This window comes from Pleurodeles waltl, chromosome 1_1 (assembly GCF_031143425.1).
Source record: "Pleurodeles waltl isolate 20211129_DDA chromosome 1_1, aPleWal1.hap1.20221129, whole genome shotgun sequence".
NCBI classification, from domain to species: domain Eukaryota; kingdom Metazoa; phylum Chordata; class Amphibia; order Caudata; family Salamandridae; genus Pleurodeles; species Pleurodeles waltl.
Genome location: NC_090436.1, coordinates 536,075,008 through 536,092,425, shown reverse-complemented (window position 1 = coordinate 536,092,425; position 17,418 = coordinate 536,075,008).

Below are 17,418 nucleotides of genomic sequence, written 5' to 3'. Positions count from 1 at the left end.
CATGGAAAGGCTGGTGGTGATAGGAGTTGTAATCAGTCAGGCAGCGCTGAGTTCAGAGCTGCCATGGCTGAGTACTACTCTGACCACCATCATGCCATCAGAAACTATGTTCCAGACGGGGAAGGCAGTGCCCTTGTGGGTCCACTCGTCAGTTGTTGTAATTGGGCGGTTGGACCTCCCAGACTGTGGTGGTCTGACCGTCAATGCGAGTGAGCCGGTCTGAGGCGCTAATTGGGTGTAACTTTATTTACTAGTTACTGGTAAGTTTTAATTTGTATTTTTTTATTTTAGATCTTAGATTAAAGCATGTTGAGATATATATTAAATAACTAAAGTTTACTAAATTTCCCTATACTTTCCAATAGGAAGATCTCCACCCTACTGGTCAAGACCACCACCAGCAGGTGGATTGTTGTTTGTAGTAACATTGCACGTGCAAATTAATTCATAGGAGTCTCCACCTCATCACTAGAAGTGATAGAGGCAGACAAATCTACACCTAGTTTTAAATATCCACTCAGAAGTTGTGAATAGCAAATAAGTGGTGTGTTACACCTAGGTGTAGGGTGAGATCTGCGCATGAGTAAATCTACACTTGTAAATTTACCCTTGTTAATTAGGTCTATGTTTTAAGTAACGTAACTAAGTTAACTTGAAGGTATTACATAAAAGCAGGGCCACTGAAATTATGGGATTGTGCGGCCACAGAAATTTTTGCATATTCATATATTATCTGCATTTGCCACATAATCCAAATTCTATTGCATAATCTGCATATTTTAACAAAAAGATATTTTGTTTCTAGCTCAAACAGTTCAAAAGTTATTAAAAATGAAGCAACACGTTTGCTGCGCAGTGGAAGGCCCTTTACATAGTTTGACTGGTTACGTTTCTGTTGGTTATTTCTATACTAGGGTGTTAAACTGGTACTATGTAGGTTCAACCAATGCCCATACAGTGCTACCAAGTTTAAAATCATAAAAATAATGAAGTAATACTCTTAAGAAATGTGCCTGCATTATGCAGCATAATTTGCCTTTTCTTGCTGCATAATTTACTTAATCCTGCTGCATAATTTGGCCCTTTCCTGACGCATAATTCCAGTGGCCCAGCATAAAAATAAAGAATATATTAAGAAGCACTTTGGACAATGCATAAGCTTGAGTCTTCTTTTATTCCAATAACATATAATGCACAGCATTGGTCAGCTCTTCTCTATTCAACAGTCAACTCACAACTCCCAACATACAGTTCTTTTGTTACCATGGTGTACTCAAGGCATCACATGGAACCTTTATGTGCTATCATTTTACATTGCAGTAGTTTACAACACATTTCCCTTTTCAACTGAATATACAGAAATAATAACTGTACTTAAGAATGACCAGAACATTTTTTACAATTAGAATATTAATTATGTCAAGAAAAACCAATAAACATAAGATTTAATTTGTAAGAGACAAAGCACCTAAGTTCAATATAACAACAATGGAAAAGATAATTTTTGATGAAGGATAAACATAGTGAAAAAGAACATTTCAAATCCAAAAGCATGTAATTCTCTACAAGCATTCTGGACTAAAACACCATATTAATTATAAACAATCCTACACATTATGAAATGCAAGAAGGTAAAACTTTATGCCTGTTATAATCTTTCAGGTGGATAGGCTTCTTGCTGGGATGGTGACCACGGCACATTCCACTTTGACATGGTCTACTGTCTTCCTTTATCACCTGCTTATTATTTGTGAATCTCCTACTGGTGGAAACACCTTGGTGCTTATCATCACTTGCACTCGTATGCCCATCGTCACTTGCATTCATATGCACTTTATTACTTGGACTCTTAGCTAAATGGGACATACACCATACCCCTCTATCATCTGCAACCACCACATTTTTATTTTATTAGGATTATGCATTGTGGTCCCAGAAATGTAGATCTGCGCTTTGGTGACCAAGCAGGCTTCTTTATGAAACCTACATCCCTTACCTTTCATTCACAATCTTGCACATTTATGTCATCAAATTGTCACTTGTATTTTTGTTGGTAGATTTTGACAACCTGTGGTTCAACTCTTCGTGCATGTTTCTTAAATTCCAACCAGAATGGATTCACTTTACTCCCAGACAACCTCAAGTTCAAACCCGAAAAGGAGATACCTTGGTTATAAATATTAGCAGTGTTCCGATGCGCCAAGAGTTTCTCCATACGTTCTCAACGATATATTTCTCCATCCAGGATACATAATTCATCTATAACTCCCCAAAATGGTTTGACTTCTTCATGGTTGGTCCTTAGTTCAGGGCACTCCGCAACAACAAAATGTATGACCAGTTTTCTCACTTCATCTCTCTCTGCCTCCGACTCCAATTCAGACTTATTTATAGCTGTCTTCTTGACGCACATAATCTGATGGTGAACTCCATCCTCCCCAGCCTCTCTTTCCATCGGTAACTTGGACAAACAATCTGCCGGCACATTTCTAGCTCCCGACAAATACTGTACCGGGTAGTTGTACTCAATTAAATTTTCCACCCACCTTTTGAAATGCAGTGAGGTATTGTCAATATTTATGCATCCCAACAATTGAATCAAGGGTTTTTGGTCATTTCTTAAACAAAAGGCAATCCTCATAGGAAAAATTTAAACCAAATATCTTTCCTCTGCAACTCTTAGGGAGCGAGCAGCAAAGGCAACAACCCTTTCTTCTCCTTCCATCACCTGAGACAACACAGCACTCAAATTGTTCATGCTTGCATCGGGTGTGAGAGAAGTCTTCTTGAATGTGTTGAAATGTCCCAAGGTAGACATCTTGGCTATATTTTCTTTGACCATACAAAACCCTTCACGCAATCTTCTGTCCAATCAAAACTAGCCCCCTTCTTAAGAAGTGATTTTTTATCACTCTAACAAAATTAGGGATGAACTTTGCATATTATTCTGTGAGGTCCATGAATGATCTAACCTGGTCCTTATTGGCAGGAATGGGTACTTCCACAATTGATTTGACCAACTCTAACTTGGGGCTTATCCCATTCTCAGAAATCATATGTCCCAAGTAAGAGACAGCATCAACTCCATATTTAAAATTTCTCCCTCAAAAGGGACAGACCGCTGTCCCTGAGTCTCACTAATACTTGCCACAAAACATGATCATGACTCTGTGTAACCTTTCCATCTACCAATAAGTCATTTTGGAAAAACATCACAGATTCAATCTGCCTGAGTACCATCTTCTGAAAACATGCTGTGGCTGACGATAGCCCAAAAGGCAGCCTCATAAATCTAAATGCCCCTAGTGGTGTCACAAAAGATATCAATGCTCTAGTATCCACGCGCAACTGCACTTGATGGTATGTGCCAGACAAGTCCATCATGCTAAACACCCATGCATCCTTAAATAGAGCCAATGCTTTTGCTATTTTAGGCTGGGGTTTGCGATCCACCCAAATGTTTTTATTAAGCTCCTCATGTCCACACACACTCTGATCTTGTTACCATTGTTCTTGGTGGCCAGAACAATCAGAGCCAACCACTTCAAGGACTCAGTTTCCTCAATCACTCCAGGCAAAACATATTATCGATTTCCTCCTGTAGAGGTTTTAGAATTAAGTTACGCACTTCCTCATTTTGTGGACTACCAGTTTTGCATGTTTTTCTCAAGGTAATTGTGTGCAGAAAGTCCTTCAGAAAGCCTAATTTGTCCATGAAAACAACATGGGAGTCTTGAATCACATTTAAACCCTCACCCTTGATGGCAACCAAAAGGACCTGTTCCTTTGAGTTAGGATTGAGAACAATACCTAGGATTCCTTGGTGTCTCCACCCCAAAAGATTGTCGATAGGCTTGGCCACATAAACTTCGCCAAGTATCTCTCTTCTCTGAAAGTTAATGTTCATGACAGCATATCCGATTAAGTCAATGCTTGCCCCCATCAGCCTTTTGGTTAATATCTGGAGGCAACAACTTTATGTCTTCTTTCCCATAGACTCTTTCCCAATTCTTCTCTCCATTGAGTGTAAATGGAGATTCTGAATAAGCAAGTACAACCAATTCCCTCCCACCAATGGTGACCTCACACTCCGGCATTCTAACTTGCCCTCATCAGCATCCCTGTCCACAGTATTAACACTTTATGTGACAAGAGACACTTCTGGCATTCTAACCTCCCCCTTTGACATCTCCATCTACAATATTAACACTCTGTGTGGGAAGAGACACTTGTAAAATGACTTTTTGATCAACCTTTTGTGCTTCAAAAACTTCCTGTATTTTGTTGTTTTTGCATGCACAGGCATAATGTCCCTTTTTTCAACAGTTTCAACCGGCCACATTGAGCGCAAAAGAAATCGGGGCTATTCGGAAGATGGTTAGAGCTACCACACTTAAAGCACTTAAATTTAGGGTCTTTCTCTCAGACCGACCCCTTTTCCCAAGCAGTTTTCTGAGTGTTTTTTTTTTACTGTCTTCATTAAACTCTTTGCCAGCACTAGTGCTTGTTATTCTTTCCATCGTGATGGGAAGTGTGCTCTACATCTCCTTAACCCAGCCAGAAGTGTGCACCATCCCCTCCAGAGTGCATATTGCCTCTTTCAATGTAGGATTTTTAGTCAAGAGTTTTTCCTGTACTCAGGTGTTATTGTTGCAACGCACACGTTGGTCTCTTATAAGTGAATCTGATAGGTCACCAAAATCGCAAGCATGTACCAAACTCTTCAACAAGGCCACATAGTTGGCTACCTTTTAAGTTTTTGCTTGCACTCTGGAAAAAAAAAACACATGAGGCTCTCCTCATACCGAAGCATGATCTCATCAAGAATCTTGTATATATTCCAAAATTTCCCCCCACCATGGCAATTAAATATGAGTCAAAATGCTTCCCATATTTTTCCGAGGGGAATAGAGATTCCCCACAGGCAGAATAGAATTGAGGAGGCTGAGACATAGTTGTTGCTGCCATAGTGACCTGCAAAGCAAGGAAAAATAACAGACCAAAAAAAACAGGATAGAACAACAAGTCACAATAACAACCGCACAATAAACAACCTAAAACAACAGCTCCATAAATAATAGGCTAAAATAACAATCCAAAATAATAACACTGGATTTAGGCACTGCTCAAAAATCTGGAAATCTGGTTTCAAAAATATCCGTTGGGAACTGCACTTACATTACTGTATAAGCAGTCTTTATTATGCACTCTACGCTCAGTCGATTTTTTACTTTAACATGCCCACTGAATTAGTTCTTCCAGACACCATAGAACACACTACCTATGGCAGTAAGCAGTCTAGATTTGCTTTACAACTCTCAAGATAGCACAAACATGGGCTAATTCCCCAGATGGACTCCAATTGGTTGCAACGATTTTGGCATGCCCTTCTTTGCCTCACACCAATAGCTTTGTAGATATGGTGATGAAACATGCACAATTGGACACTGGATTGCCAGGGTATGATCACACACTCTCAGCTGGAGCACCTGGCAGCTACAGCATCCACAGAAATGCAGACTCTCCCGAACACACGCAGACTGATCAGTTGTGCAACTGCGAGACACGGCCGGCTGCATGAGCCCCTTAGTAACACATCCTTCTCACACAAGGTAGGTTGCCCCTAGCAATACTGCTTCAAATGTGGCCAAACTGTCAAACGGAGTGCTGTCAAAACAAGGAAAAACAGTCACTATGGCTTAAAAGCTTAATATTTGCTCATAGGCAGCTTGTTACTCATAGTACAAGGGCAGAAAATACATGTTGTGCTACAGATGTTGAATTAATGATGGCCAGATGTTAGAAATTGGGTCTCTAGTTGCAGAGATATACACCCTTGTCCAAGTAGGCACCACAATCCTAGTCAAGGTAAGTCACAACACAACCCAAATTATCCTGTGCTCACCCTCCTATAGCTTGGCACAGTGCAGGCAGGCTTAACTTACAAGGCATTGTGTAAAGTATTTGTGTAAGAACTCACACAGTTACACAGAAAACAGGACAAACATTTACCACACAGGTTTAGAAGGGTAGATAACATTTATCTGAATAAAATAAAGTCAAAACGACGAATATCCAATGTACACAAGGAAAGTTATGAATTTTTGAAGATTAAATCCCACTAAAATGCTCAGAAACACAACTGCAACTGAGGCTATCACGGCATTGTTGATGGAGGCATTCCCAATAGTCCGATGTCAGTGGCGCCAGTCACTGAGTCGCACGAACCCCCAGGCACAGTACCTTTAAAAATGAAGAAATAAAGACATTGCATGGAGTCATGGAGGTAATGCGTCGCTGGAGCCAACGTGGTGTCAGTCCCTTACGGTGTTGGTGGAGGTGAGGAGTCGGTGCTGCACTGTGAGGCAGGGGAGGTGAGGGATTAGTTCCATCTGGTTGTAGGAGGAGCTGTTGCGGTGTCGGTGATGAGGAGTCGTTCCTTGTGACCTGGCGGGGTTGATGGATCCAGTCGGTCAAGACGTGATGAATTGACTTCACAGTGTCACGTTCACAATGCGGGATATCAGTGGCATTGCGGCAATGTCGGATTTGCGTTGCAGGCAGCAGTCGTTGCTTGCAGCAAGGTCCACGGAGCAGGAGCAGCTGCAGCGTGGGTGCTGGCGTCGCTGAAGTCAGAAAACAAGCTAAAAGCTAGCTGGTGAAGTCTTTGTTGGAACTGAGACTTCAGAACAAGAGACAGGCTCAATCGAAGCCCTTGGAGGGCACTTTTTGGGAAGGCAGAGTCCTTCCAGCAAAGTCAGAGGCCAGCAATCAGAAGGGAAACAACAGGACATCAGTCCTTCTCAGCAAAGCAGTCCAGATGAGTCCCTTGGGCAGCTAGGCAGTTCACCTGAGAGTTCAGGTGTCGATCCAGAAGTATCTGATTTGGTGGGGCCAGAGACCCAGTTTATCTACCAAAAATGCCTTTCAAGTGGGGGAAACTTCAAAGAGTGGTTTTGACGTGCACAAGTTCCCCTTTCAGCCCAGTCCTGTCTGCCAGGATCCCTGTGGGGTTGTGGGGGGGTTATCAGTCCTCTGAGTGAGGGCAGACAACAGGCCTTTGAAATATAAGAGAGAGCCCCTCCAACCTCCCTGTCCAGAGACACCCATTCAGTATGCAGTAGAATGCAGATATAACTGAGTGTCCTGTGTTTATGGCTGTCTGTGTGGAATGCACAGGGGGAGCTGTTAACCAGCATGGACCAGACCTGGATTGTAGACAGGGCTGTACGGCACAAAGGGCATTACGTGCAGAGAAATGCCCACTTTCTAAAAGTGTCATTTCTAAAATAGTAATATTAAATCCAACTTCAGGATTTTCTATTACGATTCCGGCAATAGTAAACATGACAGGGCTACTCCTTACAGAACATAATCTACCACTTAAAAGTATACGGGGGCAGTTCTAATGCAAGTCTATGAGAGGAACAGGCCTCACAGTAGTGGAAAATTAATTTGTGAGTTTTTCACTACCAGGACATGTAAAACACACAGGTACATGTCCTGCCTTTTACTTACATAGCACCATGCCCTTTGGGTTTTCTAGGGCCTACCTTAGAGGTGACTTATATGTAGAAAAGGGGGAGCTTAAGGCTGGGCAAATATTTTTAAATGCCAACTTGAAATTAAAGTGAAACTGCACACACATGCCTTGCACTGGCAGGCCTGAGACATGGTTAAGGGGCTACTTATAGAGGTGGCACAATCAGTGCTGCAGGTCCACTAATAGCATTTAATTTACAGGCCATGGACACATGTAGTGTACTGTGCTAGGGACTTACAGGTAAAGTAAATATGCCAATTGGGTAGGAACTAATGTTACCATCTTTAGGGGAGAGAGCACATGCACTTTAGCACTGGTTAGCAGTGGTAAAGTGTCCAGAGTCCTAAAGGCAACACAAATGAGGTCAGAAAAAGAGAAGGAGGAGGGCAAAATGTTTGATGTGGCCCTTCAGAGAGGGCCATTTCCAACACCAGATAAATGAGTTCACGCATTTCCTCATTGAGGGTTGTTGGTGGATGTCCTGTTCCTCACAGCAACTTGTTGCTAATGCTAAAAAGCACTCTGGACACTACATAATCTTGAGTCTTCTTTTATTCCACACACATATAATGCACAGCCTGGCTGAGGTTTTCTCGCTTCAAGAGTCAACTCACAACTCCCCACATACAGTTCTATTGCTAACATGGTGGACTAATGGCATCACATGGAAAATGTGAGTGTCATGGTTCTACACTGCAGTAGATTACAACACTAAGGCCCTCATTATGAACATGGCAGTTTTCACTGCCGTGTTCAGGCCGGCGGTCATTCTACTGACAGCCAGCCCCCCTGGGATCCTGCCGGCCGCATAATAAACATTTTGCTGGGCTGGTGGGCAGAAACATTGTTTCCGCCCACCGGCCCAGCAGAATGCTTGGCCGGGATATTGCCGGCGGCTCCACATGGAGCCGCTGTCAATGCCTCTGTGTGGCGGGTGCAGCTGCACCCATCGCGCAGATCACTGCCCGTAAATCGGGCAGTGACCTGCGCAATGGGGCACTGAACAGGGGCCCCTGCACTTGCCATGCCAAGTGCATGGGCAGTGCAGGGGCCCACAGGGGGGCCCCGGAGCACCCCTTCCGGCAGGCTTTTCCTGGTGGGGGGACCCACCAGGGAAAGGCTGGGGGCAGTAGGGATCATTATCCGAAGGGCAACAGCGCTGCCCTGTTGGATAATGATGCCTTCCACCGCCAGGCTGCCTGTCGGAGGCAGCCTAGCGATGGGTGACGGCCGCCTATGGCGGTCCTCACGCTGTTCATCATAAGCGGTTCAGCCCGCCATGACGGTGGCTGGCTTTTCAGCCGCCGCTGGCATGGCGGGCTGAACTGCTGGGGTTCATAATGACCCCCTAAAACAATGAATGCCCTTGCGGGGGATGAGTACGTGGGTTGAAAGATATCTTTTTCAAAAACACTAGATGACCTTACATGGGATGAGTGTATGGGTTAAAAGATATCTGTTGCTAAAACACCGTATGCTTTTACAGGGGCCTCAGTGTGTACGGTGAAAGATTCCCAATGCTAAAACACAGTATTCCCTTAGACGGGATCAGTGTCTGGTTTCAAATATATCACATACCTGCTTTTATGTTTTTGCAGTTTTTTTTTATTGTTTTGTGTCTACCATATGGCCAACTAGTGTGTTTGGTGCTGGTCACATCAGCCGCATTTTTTTGTGGTGTCTTTTTTGCATGCACCATTTGATGATGTTGTGAAATGTTACAGCCTGATGTTTTTGTAATCTGGGGAGAGTATAAAGCTGTACGATAATGTTTAATGGTGAGGTCATCCAGAAAGTCTCTAATTTCAAATGAGGCAAACTGTACACCATTGTCATTTATGATTGTCTTGGGTACACCCTCACATGCGAACACCTCATGCAAAAACTCAATCACATGCCTGATTGTTACAGGTTGCTGTAACCTACTTTGAGGTATAGTCCTTATACTCTCAACTGCAGTATTTCTTTCTTTTATGTAATGCATTAATAATAACTTAGTGACGTTACTAATTAACAAAGGTACATTTACAAGTGTCACTGGTTTGGTGGAGAGCAGAAACCTTTTGGCTAAAACTTGTGCTCAAACTGCGGTGATGAATGGAGTCTCGGAGAGGACGGTGCTCCAAGAGAAACTCTTGGTGCAACAGAACACTGCTAATTTGAAAACCAAGGCATCTCCGTTTCAGTGTTGGAAAGGGAGGTTGGGTGGGAGTAAACTGATTCCATCCTGGTTGGACTGAAAGAATCATTCACAAAGAATAGATCCACAGGTTGTCAAACTCCACCACCTGGGAAAAGTTATGTCTCTCCATGACAACATTATTCTGAGGACCAAAATGGTATTCCAAATCATGAGTGATACCTCAAAAAAATCTCTAGCTTGGCCCTCCCCATCACATCAAGACTCTTGTAGATATTGTTTTAAGAACTGAGTATAAACCCTTGATTCAATTGTTGGGATGCAGAAGTATAGACAATACCTTACCACATATCAGGAGGATTGAGTACAACTACTGGGTAGATTATTTGTCGGGAGCTAGGAATGTGCTGGCAGATTGTTTGTCCAAGTTATCAATGGAAAGAGCAGCTGGGCAGGATGAAGTTGACCATCAGATTACGTGAGTCAAGGAGACAGCTACGAATGTCTGAATGTGAGTTGGAATCTGTGAATGATTAAGTGAGAAAACTGATCATGCATTTTGTGGTTGTGGGATGGACTGAAGTAAGGAGCAACCATGAAGAAGTCAAACCAGGATGGATTCAGCTCACTCCTAGCCAAAGTCCCTGTCAAACCCAGAAAAGGAGATACCTTAGCTATCAAATTAGGATAGATAGATAGATAGATAGATAGATAGATAGATAGATAGACAGATTTACTGCTAAAAAGTGATTTTAATTCACATTTAATGTTATATTAATTAATGTAATAATACACATAAAGATAATAAACAATTTAAAATCTTTAAATTATTTTTTTAAATATAAGAAGTATTTCAGTTTATTAAGTACATTATTTTTAACCATGTTTAATAAAAAATAAATACAAACAAAATTGTTAGTGAGGCTGCATATTTTTTGCAATTATTTCTTAGAAATGTTTCTTCATATATTAAAGTAGTATATTTAAATTATTGTATTATTTAATGGAAAGTTAGGGCCTCATTACTAATCTGAAGGTTGAAGGACCGCCACACTCGCGGTGGCAGTCAGACCACCGCACTCCAGGCAGTGCGACAGCCACATTACGACCCTGTTGGTCAGACCACAAGGGGACCACCATCCCTGCCAGAAGCATGGTTCTGGATGGGCTGACGGTGGGCTGACTCATGCTCAGCCACGGTGGTTCTGAGTTTAGCACCGTCATGCTGAGCACAAGTCCCCTTTCTGCCAGATGGCTGAAAGGCTGTGCGGGGGGCACTGCACTGCCCATGACTGTGGCATGGGCAGTGCAGGGAACCCCCTGCCAGCACCCTCTGAATGCGCACTGTCTGCTTTGCAGACAGTGCGCATTCCAAGGGTGCTGTAGTGCTACAAGGTTGTATGTTGGAACAATGCAGGCATTTACCACACCTGCCTTAAGAATGCAGCCTGAACCATGAATAAGTCTGTACAACGCATACCTTTACCACGCAAGTCATTACAATGACTTGCCTTGGGGAAGCGTTGGACGTTGGAATAGTATAAATTACTATTCCAACTCCAGTCTGTGCCACAGTGGGGAAAGTCTTCGACTTGAAGTCCAACATCAGTCCAACAACACTTTCCCTAAGGCTAGTCTTTGTAATGACTTACGTGGTAAAGGAATGCAGAGTAAAGATGAATTTGTGATTTGGACCGCATTGTTAAGGTACAGCTTGGTCCAAGCCGCAATGTTAAGGCTGTTTCCCGTGCTACGGTACTGGCCTCAGCTTCCTTAAGGGAGCTGAGGCCAATACCTGTTCCTGCTGGGCTGACCAGCGGGATGTCGTAATAGGATGTTCCCGCCAGTCTGCCCAATGGGAACACCGTAGTTTGGCAGGGGGTGAGGCAGCCGGGTTGACAGCTACCTCATCCCCGCGAGTTTGGCAGTCGGCTTGTCTGACTGAAAAAATCATAATGAACCCTTTAGTATGAGGAGCTAATGCGGTGGAACTTTATTTTACTAGTTACTGGTAAGTTTTAATTATATTTTTTTATTTTAGATTTTAGATTAGAGCACATACAATTTATTTTAAATAAGTAAAGTTTACAAAATGTCCCTATACTTACCTATAGGGAAATTTCCACCCTGCTGGCCAAGATCTCCACCAGCAATTGATTGTCACTTGTAGTGACTTTACACATGCAAGTTAATTTATAAGAGTCTCCACCTCATCGCTTTAGCGGACAGAGGCAGGCAGGTATTCACCTAGTTGTAAATGTCTACTCTGTAGTTGTGAATACCAAATAAATAGCGGGTTACACCTGGGTGTAGGGAGAGACCTACATATGAGTACATCTACACTAGTAAATTTATCTTTATTATTTAGGCCCTATTATTTAACTAACATCACTAAGTTAGCTTGAATGTATTACATGAAAGAAAGAAATACTTCAATTTAGGTTATATAGGTACAACATTATCGACCTGGCATGCCGCAATCCTTTCTTACTGTCAAATGTCAATTGAAATACCATTTTCACCAGGGATGAAAAACAGTGATTGATTTGGTCGATGGTTTCCTGGTTACAAATGAAAAAGGCTGCCACTCACACAAACTCTGCTCCACAGCGAGTTTTGATTCCTCGGGTGGACAAAGGGAACATTACTGCTGTGATGCCGCCACCACAGCGGCTGGCCGTCACAGAGGTATTTTCAGCACTGTCTGAAGGAAAGCCTAAGAAAAGATCAAACCTATCACTAGTATCACCAACGTGAAAGTCACGCAGAGAACACGGTATTTGGTCAGGGAATAGGCTAGCAGTCTGGGCGCGCATTTATCAGCCCTTCAATAAACTCAATGACGTGAGCAAGGGAGCCTTAAAATACAGCAGCAGAGGCATTTTAATATTATATAGCAGGTGAGTCAGAAGATTGAGCGCGGCCTGGCCGTGATGCATTTTGATGAAGGGAGGAAAAACACAGGACAACAAGCTGCCTAGAGATAGAAGCAGCTAGGCCCACGGTTTTCCATCACGTATTAGTTTCTCAATACAAGGTAAAACGGTTCTCTGAACCCAAATGAAACTGCTGCTATTGTTTGCTTCAAAAACGAGTGCAACGCTCTTTGCTATGGTTTGAGGATATGGCGTAGATGTCAGAAGTGCCTGGTGTCAGAGCTTTGCTTTAGACAACTAGTGAATAGGTGCGACAAAGGCAAGATACTTTATACTGAATATAGTAACTTTGCACATTAAAAACTCACACACAAACTTTAGTGTAGAGGCAAATAAGCATTTTTTTAATGCAGCAATGCTGTTTCCTCATGTTGAAATAGACATGTATAGCAAATTAATAGAGATCATAATAATAATAATAATAGCAATAATAATAATAATAACAACCACATTGATGATGATGATGATAATGCTTTGGTACATTAATTTCTTTCTGCCTGGTTAGGAGTTTGATAGGCTTCCATACCCTGGCTTACAAGGTGTGTGAGAACCAGCCTTGATTTTTCGGACCCGTAATTTCAGCGAGAAAAATTAGCAAGAGACATTAAGTGCAAATGATGCAAACCTCATTCTGCATTCGTTTCTGTAACCCGGGAGCATACAAAAATATTCCCCTGAGAAAAAAGCTTTCTATTCCCTCCACTACTCCCTCCAAGCCCCCCTCCCGCCCTCCACCCCACCCAGAGAGCAGGTGGTAAATGCATACAGTAAAACATCATGCATTGGCAAATTCTGTATGGTTTTATGATGGAGACAATTTCAGTGGATGAGAATGGTAAAACCGCTTGGAATTTTACCCTGGCCCCCGTAATAAGTGGCTCTTGCAATATGGTACTGAATTGTAATAACAAAGAGGACTTTTTAAATTGGTTTCCATAGTATTCTTGTGAGTTCTAGTTAATGAGACACAGCTGACTACTGTAACTCAGGGTTACAGAATGGCAGGATATTTCGAATTTCATAGGCAAGTATTTTTAAGCAATTAATGTGCCAGTGGACCCACACCCGGCAGTCTGCTTCAGCGGTACCTTCTCCCAGATCAATGACCTGATTCCCTATTTGTATGTGCAGGAGTGCACATTTTCTAATGTCTTTTTAATAATTTCTAATGTACTAATCATTGGTGAACTAACATGTGAAAACAAGCGACTTTTGTAAATGGTCACCATAATTCATTTTTGTTCTCTGTCTAAGCAAAACTTTAGTTAAAATCATAGTTATTTTCCATTGGTCAATGCATACATAAAAGAGTGTGATTATTAGCTTATAAATGTGTAAATAGCTACCCTTAATGGATTGCTGCGTTATGTCTTACAAGGTCAGATTTATTAAGTCAAACACCAGTTTGAAAATTCTATTGTTTGAAATTGTCACTAATACGTGGTTTCTTCCTCGAGAATGGAAGTAGATGTTGCAAGTGGAGACATTTCTTCCTGAAAAGAGAAGTTTAGACGAGATGGAACAATGGAGTCACAGACAAGACCGAAGAGGAAAAGTTACTGTTATGATTGTGCCCTATCAATGTTGATGTCAACGTATTTTAGGTTATCTAATAAAATGACCATTGGTCAAATCGTAAACCATCCCATGTACTGACCAATCATAGACTTTTCAAAAATTAATATAGCGATCTGAGTAGGATTTTCTTTAGGTCATTCTTATTCTTGCTCTTCGAAATGGTGGTTCGAGTCATACTAGTGGTGAGGGTTTAGCTGTCGATAGGCCCGATTCTCTGAAGACCTACCTGATGGTGTCCCTTTGCTTAAGTAGACTGCATGTTGTTGTTCTATGGGTAATGTATGAAATTGTATTGATATATGTGTCTCTTTTGCTTTGCAGGTACCAGCTGCAACTTATAATTTAACTGCTGAATAATAATAATAATAATAATAATAATAATAATAATAATAATAATAATAGTTAGAAATGGGGTCTTTGGTTGGCAGTCAGGTTACCCTCTGTCCAAGAAAGCACCTTCACTCTAGTCAGGGTAAGTCACACACAATCCAAATTATCCTGGGCCCACCCTCTGGTAGCTTTGCACTGAGCAGTCAGGCTTAACTTAGAAAGCAATGTGTAAAGTATTTGTGCAATAAATCATACAATAACACAATATAGCACACAAACATACACCACACAGTGTTTAGAAAAATATGTAATATTTATCTGGATATTTTCAGGTCCAAACATTCAAAGATGTAACAACTAAATGTAGAGATATCACTGAAAAGTGATCTAAAGTGTCCTAAGTCTTTTTAAAGCAAACAAAGTCTCTTTTTAGCAAAAAGTACCTGGCTTGCGTGAAAAATCTCCTCAAGGGGCCGCAGAGGAGGAGAAGCGTGGAAACAAAGGGTTAATTTTAGCAAGCTGTGCGTCGAATTTTCGCCGCACACGGAGTCCAGTTGCAAGAGAGAAGTCTTTTTGGACTTGAGACTTCAGGGAACAGGTGGCAAGCTCTATCCAAGCCCTTGGAGAGCACTTCTTCACCACAGCCAGGGAGCAGCAAGGCAGAAAGGCAGCAAGGCAACAGCAAGGAGGCAGTCCTTCACAGAAAGCAGTCAGGTGAGTCCTTTGGGCAGCCAGGCAGTTCTTGGCAGGATGCAGGTTCTGGTTCCAGTTATCTTCTCAAAGAAGTGTCTGAGTTGGAAGGGGCAGAGGCCCTGTTTATACTGTATATCCAAATGTGCCTTTGAAGTGGGGGAGACTTCAAAGAGTGGCTTAGAAGTGCACAGGGTCCCCTTTCAGTTCAATCCTCTCTGCCAGGGTCCAAGTAGGGGGTGTGGCATTCCTTTGTATGAGAGCCGGCCCTCCATCTTCCCAGCCCAGGAAGACCCATTCAAAATGCAGATGTATGCAAGTGAGGCTGAGTATCCTGTGTTTGAGGTGTGTCTGAGAGAATGCACAAGGAGCTGTCAACTAAACCCAGCCAGGCGTGGATTGTAAGGCACAGAAAGATTTAAGTACAGAGAAATGCTCACTTTCTAAAAGTGACATTTCTAAAATAGTAATATTAAATCCAACTTCACCAGTCAGCAGGATTTTACATCACCATTCTGGCCATACTAAATATGACCTTCCTTCTCCTTTCAGATCAGCAGCTACCACTCAAGCAATATATGAGGACAGTCCCAATGTTAGCCTATGAAGGGAGCAGGCCTCACAGCAGTGTAAAAATGAATTTGAGAGTTTTACACTACCAGGACATGTAAACTACATAGGTACATGTCCTGCCTTTTGCATACACAGCACCCTGCCCTATGGGTTACCTAGGGCATACTTTATATATATTTGTTATATGTAGAAAAAGGGGAGTTTTAGGCTTGGCAAGTACATTTAAATGCCAAGTCGAATTGGCAGTGAAACTGCACACACAGGCCTTGCAATGGCAGGCCTGAGACAAGGTTAAGGGGATACTTAAGTGGGTGGCACAAGCAGTGCTGCAGGCTCACTAGTAGCATTTAATCTACAGGCCCTGGGCACATATAGTGCACAGTACTGGGGACTTATAAGTAAATTAAATAGTCCAATTGGGTATGATCCAATGTTACCATGTTTAAAGGGAGAGAGCATGGGCACTTTAGCATTGGTTAGCAGTGGACAGGTGAGCAGAGTCTAAAAACCAGCAAAAACAGTGTCCAAAAAGTGGAAGGAGCCAGGCAAAAAGTTAGGGGTGACCACCCTAAGGCTGTCAGGTCTAACAATAATAATAATAATAATAATAATGTTTTTTTTTTATAATAACCTGAGTTAGCGTGATTTTTTTAAATTTGTGTTTCTAAATTCTTTTTACATGAAGTCCAACATGTTAATGCGTGAGGGAATCTACCTTCCCATGCTCATGATTCAGATTGACATTCTTTGATTATTGTACTGATGCATACTTTACCTTTGTTGTCAATTCTAGTGTTATTAATAAGTTTTATGGCACTTGAGATTATTTGCTTGATTACTTTGATTAAACTAAGATATATCAGACGTTCTAATCAGTCATTATTGATTTTATATGCTTATCATTTTGTTTGAGAGGTATTTTCATGACATTAGCATTGTTAATATAGGGTAAAAAACTCACAATTCTTCTTAATAAACTAGTGTGTTATTTTTTTAGGTTTAAATCTTTGAATATATTGATTATTGTTGATGACTATATTATCCATTATTGACATCCCCTCAAGCCTATGTCACGTCACTCCATTGGCCTCTAGGGCAAAATCCACTATTTAGTTTGAAGTAATAGTTAGGATTTCTTGGCGCTGCAGAATATGTCACAATACTCCTAATCAGCCCTCTTTGTCGCAGTCCTCATCAAGTGAGGCCACACTCCCGGCAACAGACAATGTTTTACCTAACCTAGATAACTTTTCACTAAGGCAAGAACAGTAATTTATCTGTAGTTCCCAATCTTAGTTCCCCTTCAATGAAAAAAAAAAATCGTCATCCCAAATCTACTTTTTTTTGTCATCTACGGATAGATTTACAGACTTAGCCCAAATAGAGGAAGTTTTACATTCTATCGGTATCAACATCTTTCCATATCTTGATAACTGGTTAATCTTTTCTTCTTCTGTTTCAAATGTCCTCCAGGCTGTCCAAAACATTTGCCGAATGGTCCAGTCATTGGGATGACCTATCAACTGTAAAAGGCTCCCATGCTCAAACAGTACAGTATCTTTAAGGTCTTAAGAATCCGTCCTAAGTAATCTGTGACAGGTGTTCCTTCCCCAAGCAAGTAAAGACAG